We start from the raw sequence: 9,753 nt of genomic DNA on the forward strand, positions 1-9,753 counted from the left end.
CTTAATTTAGCTACTGGAAATTATCTTGACAAAGATGAAGAAACTTATTGTGTGTCTTTTAGGAGTTATTTGTGCCTCATTTTGGTTGATTATTGTTTATTGGATCTTTAACTAACTTAGGGGTGACAGTGTTTGACTTATAGGCTGCATTTGTTTTTGTGGATAGGACACAGAAATATGGACAATACATATATGTAAAACGTGTTTGAATAGAGAGAAATAGACACTGAACACAGTGTTTTTGGGACATTTTATTTTTTATTTTTGTGTCCACCTCTAAACAAAGGACACAGATAGAGACGGAAATAGGAAGGTGGATACGGTATTTTTAAAGATTTTTTTTTCTATAATTATTTTTCATTATTCTCCTATTATCCCTTTTTAGGGATAAGTACTTTTTTCGTCCCCAAGGTTTGGGGTCGAAATCAAAATCGTCCCCAACCTTTTTTTCTTATTAAAATCATCTTCAACGTTACAAAACGTTATAAAATCGTCATTTTCTATTTTTTTGGACCAAATTACCCTTAACTATTAATAAAAATAATATTAAAAACCCTGCGTCCAACCCGCCGCAGCCCCTGCCTCCAACCCGCCGCCGCCCCTGCCTCTATTTTTGTTTTTGTTGTTGCTTCACCATTGTTGATTCACCCTTCTCTTTCTTTGTTCTTTGTTCTTCCTATTTTTCTTTTTTTTTTTTTAATTTTTGAAGAACATATACATGATTGATGATGGATTGTTGCTAATTTTGTAATTATTTTGTGATTGATGTTGTTGCTGAATTTTGTATTTATTTTGTGGTTACTGGGTTACTGGGAGGAAGAGAGAAAGAGGCTTGGGGAGATGTTGGTTGGTGTTGGTGGTGGTGGTGGTGGTGGTGGTGTTGGTGTTGATGGTGGTTGTGGTGGTAATGTTGGTGGTAGTGGAGGTGGTGGGGTGAGGAAGGTAAAGAGGAGAATGATGATGATGAGGGTATTTTGGTCCAAAAATTCAAGAAATGATGATTTTAAAGCGTTTTTGAACGTTGAGGATGATTTTAATAAGAAAAAAAAGGTCGGGGACGACTTTGATTTCGACCCCAGACCTTGGGGACGAAAAAAGTACTTATCCCCCTTTTTATTATCTTGTGAAAAATCCTATCCATTTTATTAGATAAGTCTATTTTAGTAATTTTACATTATATTTTAGTCTTGTTTATATTTATCCAAATATAATACTAGACATTACATTAGTGTCTTATCCATTGTATCCAAACACAATACATAAAAAGTAATTTTTAGTATCTCTTTTTCAGTATCATATCATGTCCTGTCTACAAAAACAAACGCAGTCATAGAGAAAAATGGGTATTGGGGTTACTTTTTCTATTGTTTGGGTTTGGTTGTTTATTTTTGTGCGAGTTTATTGTCTTTTGTATTTGTTTTAGTAATTTTTGTACTAATTTTGTTGTCAATTATTTTTTGTTGTTTTGTAAGCAGGGACATATCTACTCTTATGAGTGTAAGGGCAAGCGTTCTCATTACAATTTAAAATTTTATTGAATAGTATTTGCCTCCACTAAATTATTAAATTTGACCCTACAATAATTTTTTATTTAACTTTCGAGTTCTCGACACTTGATAGTCAATTTGAGAACTTCATATTAGATGTCCATTATAATGATCAATCTTCAAGTTTAAATAGGATTAGTATTCTTTCTTAGAAATCGACTCGAAAAAATATTATCTATCCATTTGTGTTTCTTCTTTTGAAATTAACTTTAATTTTTTTTACAATAACTACACTAATTGAATGAACTTTTTCAACTATAAATATCATCAAGAGCTAATTGTATGAAAATTGAATTTTAAAAGATTGTTTAATGACATATACAAAAAAAAGATATTTTGATTATATTGTCAAGGTTTTAATATATGAAATGTAAAAAATTAAATTTTAAATTATATGTTATTATTTAAATTATTATTTTAGTATTTTAATTTGTAATTAGATATTTTGAAACCTAATCATATTTTACAATAACAAAATATTATAAAAACTGTTACACTGTTAAATTAGTAAATAATTAGTCAATAAATTAATTTTTAATAAAAAAATATAAAATGTGAATATTATATTAAATTATGATAGAGCTCATCAAAACGAGAATTTTGACACTAATTTCGAAGAATTCGATCCAAAATTGAACTGAACTCAAACCAGGCCCATGGGCCCAACCGGACCAACCTTTAAATGAGCCAAAGCTCATTTTCTCCTCCAAATGCAAAAGAAATAGCGTTCAATGCAGCAATGGAGGAGAAGAGTACGAAACCCTTACGTTAATTTCAAAATGCCGTAAGTTTTCAATCCGAGCTCCGATCGCCGCATTGTTTGCGGCCACGTGACCACCACGTCGAGCTCTACATTTCTACCGGAACAATTTAATAGGTAAATTACTTTATTGTTCTCAGCTACTCCTTCCCCCAATTTTTGAAAATTAAGTGGAGGTATTGAATTTCTTTACTCTTTGATGTTTTAGGGTCCAATTAGCTTGAGGAAATCGTTCACTCTTGCTTATACGAAACTTGGGTAAGGTGAGGATACCATAAATCCTATTTAATTTATTGAATTTATGCCTTGGGTATTAAATTAGGTATATGTGTTATGAATGTGTATTAGGTTGTGAATAAATAATTGGAGTTTGAAATTGTGGATATTGGAACTTGGAGGAAGATGAACACTAGTGTTTTGTTGAAGTTTTTGGGGCTGTGTTTGTTTTAATAACTTGCCTTGATCACTACGAGGAAACCGGCCAAGGTATGGTTTAGGTTTCTTGCATTTAATATATAATATTCTGTGAAAACTTAGGCTAGATGACCATAGAATAGGTTAGAATGTATGTGTATACATATTGTTTAGTATCTTGTTAATAAATATGTGTGGTTTGGTGCTTGTTGATTTGTTGGTGAATTGTTGATTAATGACTTGAGGATATAAGTATATAAGCCTAGAATTTGTAAGCTATGGTTTTGGTTGATGAATTTTGATAATGTATGTGTGTTGTTGATGATTTGAGGTATGATTATTGTGGTGATTGTTGTGATGATGAGGAAGGACATTATGTATTGATATTGGCAGGTTTGATGATAAATAAGATGAAAATTTTGAATGAAAATGAGGTTTGTGGAATTTTGTAAAATTTGGTTTTTGACCGAACTTTGGCGGGTCATAACTCGGTTTCCGGGACCCCAAATTGAATTCAACTTATTTTAAATAAAAATTGGTTTCGTGAAGTTTATGCCGTTCGAAGAACGGAAGAAAAACGATTTAAAACAATTAAGTTATGTTCGTCGGAAGTTTTGGTGTGGAATATGTAAATTATGCAGCTTTCTGGTTGATCATATTTTTGGCAAAACGTACGTCCACGCGTACGCGTGGCAAGGAATTTTTTACTATGCGTATGCGAGTGATCCTATGCGTACGCGTACTGATCCAGCAAGCATGTCCACACGTACGCATGACAAGGGGATGCGTGCGCGAGCTGCCTTTTCACACTCCCACGCGTACGCGTGGCCCCTATTCCAGCAAACATAGTTTTCTGAGTTTGAAACCCTATTTCAAACTTCTAAACCTCTATTTTCATTCCTTTAGTCATAAATAATAGTATTAAACCTGATAATCAGATGAAGTTATGAAGTGGGGATAACTTGGAAGTAAAGTAAAGCTGAAAAAGTGATGAATGGAATATGCAATGTTATGAATGATTATGTATAATACTTGGCTTGATTAATTAAATAATCTGAGATACGAGATTCCCTGGGTAAAGTACCGTGGCTTGCCACCACGTGTACCTAGTCGGAAACTCGATACTCTGTTGACCATACGACGTAAGGGTGACCGGACACTTATAAATTCCCGGGAATGTTACCCCCATTGAGCAATATTGATTATTTGAGAAAAAGCTGTGCATAGACTCTTGAGGTTGCACGTCGAGGGACGGTCCAAAAGTTTAGCAAACCGGACTTGTCGAGTTGGCTTGATAACCGACAGATGAGACTCATCAGCCATAGGACAGGCATGCATCATGTGCATATTACTTGAATTACTTGTTTGTGCATTAACTGGGTGTGCCTAACTGCATTTTCTATGTTAAATGTATATTTGCTACCTGCAGTACTTGTAACATTCTTGTGTTTGCCTTTATTTGTTTATTTGTCTGTGATATCTTGTTTATTCACAATTCAACTGATAAACATAATTGACTTCCTGACTAAGATTTACAAGATAACCATAGATTGCTTCAAACCAACAATCTCCGTGGGATTCGACCCTTACTCACGTGAGGTATTACTTGGACGACCCAGTGCACTTGCTGGTCAGTGGTACGAGTTGTGAAAAGTTTGATTCACATTTCGTGCACCAATATGTTATCAGAGATGGAGGTACGGAGGAAAGGCGGTAAGACTAGATTCTGGATTAAGTTAAGTTAGACTTAGATACTCTTAGAAAATCACCTTTTATGGTTTCTGTTTAATACTTTAAGCTTAACAATCTGAGTGTCAGCGTTCTAGGATTGCCTTTGGCATTTCCAGGACTTTATATCTTATATGTGTGGCACCTTTACCATACTGAGAACATCTGGTTATCACCCCATACTATGTTGTTGTTTTTCAGATGCATGTCGAGAGGCACCTCGTTAGGCATCTAGGCTTCTGAAGCGAAGTGGTTATTGGGTTATTTTGTTGTATAGTTATGTATATATATATGTACTTAGTTTCCTCTCCACATGACTTGTTCCTTTTGACCCTCTTGGAGGCTTATGGAGAGACGGAATTTTGTTTATGTAAATTTGGATTTTGGATATGTATATATATGTGTAGATATTCTCCGGCCAGCCTTGATTTTGCGGGTTGAGTTAGGAGCTTGTTATTTTTGTATCTTTGGCCCTCTATTCCTACTTTTGTTATCTTATACTTGATAGTTATAGTTTTCTTAACACGCAAGTTAACTCGTTTTCTGAGCATTGCGCTTTTAATTCGCGATTGTTATTTTATTTGTTCTTCAAGGCTCCTAGTCTACTATTATTCTTTCTGCTATTATATGTACACATTTTATTTTAGAGGTCATAACACCACGCCACCTCTGTTTTACGGCTTAAGCGTAAAGTTGAGTGTGGTAGGGTGTTACAAATATAATTATAACAACAATTATACTACGTATACATAAAATAATCACTTGTACAGAATAAATCTTAAAATACAAATTTTGAAATACAAAATTTACATTACAAATAGGGTTAAGTACTGAAATCGTCCCTAAGGTCTGGGATGAAAATAAAACTCATCCCCAACCTTTTTTTGTTATTAAAATCATCCTCAACGTTACAAAATGTTATAAAATCGTCCTTTTCCACTTCAATTTTATTTTTTTACCATATCTAGGGAGAGGTATCCACACCCTTATAAGGCATGCTTCGTTCTCCTCTCCAACCGATGCTAGGGAGAGGGTTGGAGAGGGGAACGAAGCATGCCTTATAAGGGTGTGGATACCTCTCCCTAGCATGACGCGTTTTGACGAGTGAGTGTGGGGGCTTCGGCTATCATCACTATCGTCAAAGGCAAAACCGTGAGGCCTTGTGTGTCAAAGCGGATAATATCGTGCTAGCGGGTGGTCTGGGCTGTTACAGATGGTATCAGAGCCGGAGCCCGGATCGATGTGCCAACGAAGGCGCTGGGCTCCCTTAGGGGGGTGGATTGTAAGATCCCACATCGGTTGGAGAGGGGAATGAAGCATGCCTTATAAGGGTGTGGATACATTTTCCTAGCATGACGCGTTTTGACGAGAGAGTGTGGGGGCTTCGGCTATCATCCCTATCGTCAAAGGCAAAACCGTGAGGCCTTGTGTGCCAAAGCGGACAATATCGTGCTAGCGGGTGGTCTGGACTATTACAGATGGTATCAGAGTCGGAGCCCGGATCGATGTGCCAGCGAGGGCGCTGGGCTCCCTTAGGGGGGTGGATTGTAAGGTCCCACATCGGTTGGAGAGGAGAACGAAACATGCTTTATAAGGGTGTGGATACCTCTCCCTAGTATGACGCATTTTGACGAGTGAGTGTGGGGGGCTTCGGCTATCATCCCTATCGTCAAAGGCAAAACCGTGAGGCCTTGTGTGCCAAAGCGGATAATATCGTGCTAGCGGGTGGTCTGGGCTGTTACACCCCCTCTCCCGTAACTCCCTCACTCCCTCACTCAATCACCCCACTCCATCACTCACCCTCCCGTAACCCCCTCAGCCCACTCCCTCACCCCCCACCCCTTTTCCCCTTCCTCTTCTTACTCTTCCCCAATCCCCTTCCTCTTCTCACTCTTCCCCAATCTCCTTCCACCTCCTCCCTCTCCCTTTTCTCACCACCATCACCACTGCCACCATAGCCATTCATTACTCATAACAAAACAAATTAACAGCAACATTCACAAAACAAAATAAATCAACAAAAAATCAGAGGCAAAAGAAGCGCAGCAACAATATTCCAAATTCAAGCCAAATCAAAAATAGAGATTTTCATTAACAGAGCATGACATTCAGATATTCAGAATCACCAAGCAAAAAATTCAGATATTCCACAACAAATTTCACAAAAAATTCAGAAGTTTCACAAAAAATTCAGTTCACAGAATAAAAAAAACAAATTCCATAACAAATTCAGATATTCCACAACAAATTCAGAATCACCAAGCAAAAAATTCAGATATTCCACAACAAATTTCACAAAAAATTCAAAAATTCCACAAAAAATCCAGTTCACAGAAGAAGAAGAAGAAGAAGGGAACGGCGGAGCTTGAGGCAGCAGATCTGATGCCACCGAGCAACGACGACTCGCGGAAAGCAGCGGCACCGGAGCTCGAGTACAAGACAGCAGCGGCAGAACTCAGACCTCGGGGAGAGAAAGAACTTCAGCAACACAGGGAAGAGAACGGCGGTGCCAATAGACAAGCCGGAGAAGGGAACGGCGGAATTTGAGGCAGCAGATCTGATGCCACCGAGCAACGACGACTCGCGGATGACGATTTTATAACGTTTTGTAACGTTGAGGATGATTTTAATAACAAAAAAAGGTCGGGGACGATTTTGATTTTCACCCCAAACCTTAGGGACGATTTCAATACTTAACCCTTAAAAATAAGTTAAATAATATATGTATTTATACACAAATTTATAGTAGATACTTTGATAGCTAATTTTTTATGTAAATGTAATATTTTTATTATAAAAATTATTATCATGTTATATATATCTCGCTTTCGCTATCAAAATTTTCTGGATTCGTCACTGTTTGTAAGCAATGTGTGTTTTATCTTCCTTCTAGGGTCAAGAGTCTGTAATTACCGATCGAATTTTTTTTTTCTTTTACAAAAACATAGAGTAAAAAAAGTTAAAAACAAGAATATTCAAATAACCTCTATGAAAAAATAGTTGAAATATGAATGTTAGAAATATGCTTGTTGGTATTTAAAATTCTGGTTGATTGCCGAAACATAGGCGAAAAAATACTTCCAAAATTGAATTTTGCATTTCTTAAAATTGCATACTATTGTTGTAGGCACGTTGGAAAAATTTGGCAGGTTTGATAGTACGCTTTGATGGTTCTTGCACCTCCAATTAGTGCCAAATGCGCAGTTGTGATTTAATCAATATCCTTGTATGATGATGTTATGATTTCCTTCATTCTTCTAGTTTTGTTCCTAAGTTTGATGAAAATATCATTCTTTGTGGACAATATTTTTGTTGGGTCAATCGTGGGGAGCTCTCGACAATCGGAGAGAATTTGGGGAGGAATCAAGTGAGAGAACATAAGATGAGAAGACACCATATCCAACTCAAAACCTTAAGGTATCAAGTTAATGGGTCTCTCATCTTATAAACTCCTCACTCTTCCTTGCTTTCTTTGATGTGGGACTAACTTCAACACTAACAATCCACATCAAGCATCAACTCTCCTCTAGCTCCTCCACCACCACAAGTATTCGTCCATCACACCGCCGTAAAACACCGCGGAACACGCCGCCCGGACCACCTTTGCCGGGAAGACTTTCGATGCTTCACCTTGAATACTTTCTTAAACCTGACCGATTAAACCATCGGCTCTGATACCACTTGTTGGGCCAACCGTGGGGAGCTCTCAACAACCGGGGAGAATTCGGAGAGGAATCAAGTGAGAGAACATAAGATGAGAAGACACCACATCCAACTCAAAACCTCAAGGTGTCAAGTTAATAGGTCTCTCATCTTATAAACTCCTCACTCTTCCTTGCTTTCTTTGATGTGGGACTAACTTCAACACTCCTCACACTTGCAACACTAACAATTTTCTTCCAATTTACTTTGTTTTACTCAAACTTAATTTCTTGATTTAATTTGCTATGCAAAATTGATGTATTATGTTTTTTTTTTGTTTTCTGTTGTATCTCTTAGTTTGGCAAGTAAATGACTAATTCGCTATAAATTTGATTTTTATTTAAATGTTTATTGCTGGTTAATAGATTGATGCATATACAAAGTAAAATTCAAACTCCGACACTTATTTAAACAGATAAGTGAGCTGACAATTTGACTAACTCAAATTAGTAATTGATATATTATTTTTGTTGCTCCTTTTGGGTTGATTTAGGGTTACTTCACTAGTATACATATTAAATCATATTATGAACTTTTACCCAACTAATTATTTATCATCATATAATCAATATTATTATTTACTAAACTCAACAATAAAAATTAACTCAAAAATAATAGAATTGTTATTCAAATTATTGTAAGCTCTCATCTGTTTTACTTTCGTTATACGAATAAGAGTACTTATGAGACACTTTGATGTCAAGTTATTGATTTTGCTAGCAATATATTATTCAGGTCTTAATTAGTATAAATCAATTTGATTGTTATCTATGTTTCTTTGATGATTTTGAGTGACTAAGATATAGACAAAGACATGATAAAAAAAATAATTGTGTTTGATAATTATCATGGACATAACATATACATACATTTTTAAAAAGTTTATTTTGAATAGTGTCATCATTATTTTCATCATTCTCAACTTTTTTGCTTTTTTCTTTCTAACAATTCCAAGGCTTAAAAATTAAAATTAATTGAAGAACCAAAACAAAGTAACAACTTCACATGCATAATTCTATAAGGAATTCAAATAACTAGATTTAGCATGTATATATATACTGAAAAAAAAATAAAAATATAAAAAAGAAAACAAAAATAGAGAAGAGTGGTAAAAAAATAGGTTTAGAATTTTAAGAAAGTAAAGAAAAAAATTACTTAAAAATATAGTTTATTTTGTGTCTCAAACTAAAAGTTAACAACTTGTCATTTTAGAGAAAGTTTAATTACTCTGTTGGTCTCTATAGTTTCGTAAAATTTTTAATTAGGTCTCTAAACTTTTTTTTTTAATTGGGTTCCTGCACCAATTTTTTTTTCAATTAAGTCCTTTTAATAGTAATTGGCTTAATTTTATAGGGATCCAACTAAAAAAAAGAATTGGTACATGGATCTAAATAAAAGAAAAAAAAAGTGTAAGGACTCAATTAAAAAAAAATTGGTACAAGGACTCAATTAAAAGAAAAAAATATAGAGACCTAATTGAAAGTTTTGCAAAACTATAGCCAGTAGAATAATTAAACCTTTAGAGAAATACAAAAAACACGTATTTTGTATTTTTGTATATAATTTTTTTTTATATTTTAAAAGATAATTATTAAATATGTA

At 35.1% G+C, this 9,753-nt stretch overlaps 1 long non-coding RNA gene across 1 annotated transcript in view; it reads right to left on the reverse strand.

Moving 5' to 3' along the window:
- Window positions 1-9,753, reverse strand: part of LOC110263625 — a 13,261-nt gene that overhangs the window by 1,696 nt on the left and 1,812 nt on the right. Inside the window, exon 2 of the long non-coding RNA XR_002349488.1 lies at window positions 4,626-4,631. This is a non-coding gene — a long non-coding RNA (uncharacterized LOC110263625). The remainder of the gene's footprint in view (window positions 1-4,625; window positions 4,632-9,753) is intronic.

Source organism: Arachis ipaensis, chromosome B06 (genome assembly GCF_000816755.2).
Source record: "Arachis ipaensis cultivar K30076 chromosome B06, Araip1.1, whole genome shotgun sequence".
Lineage (NCBI taxonomy): Eukaryota > Viridiplantae > Streptophyta > Magnoliopsida > Fabales > Fabaceae > Arachis > Arachis ipaensis.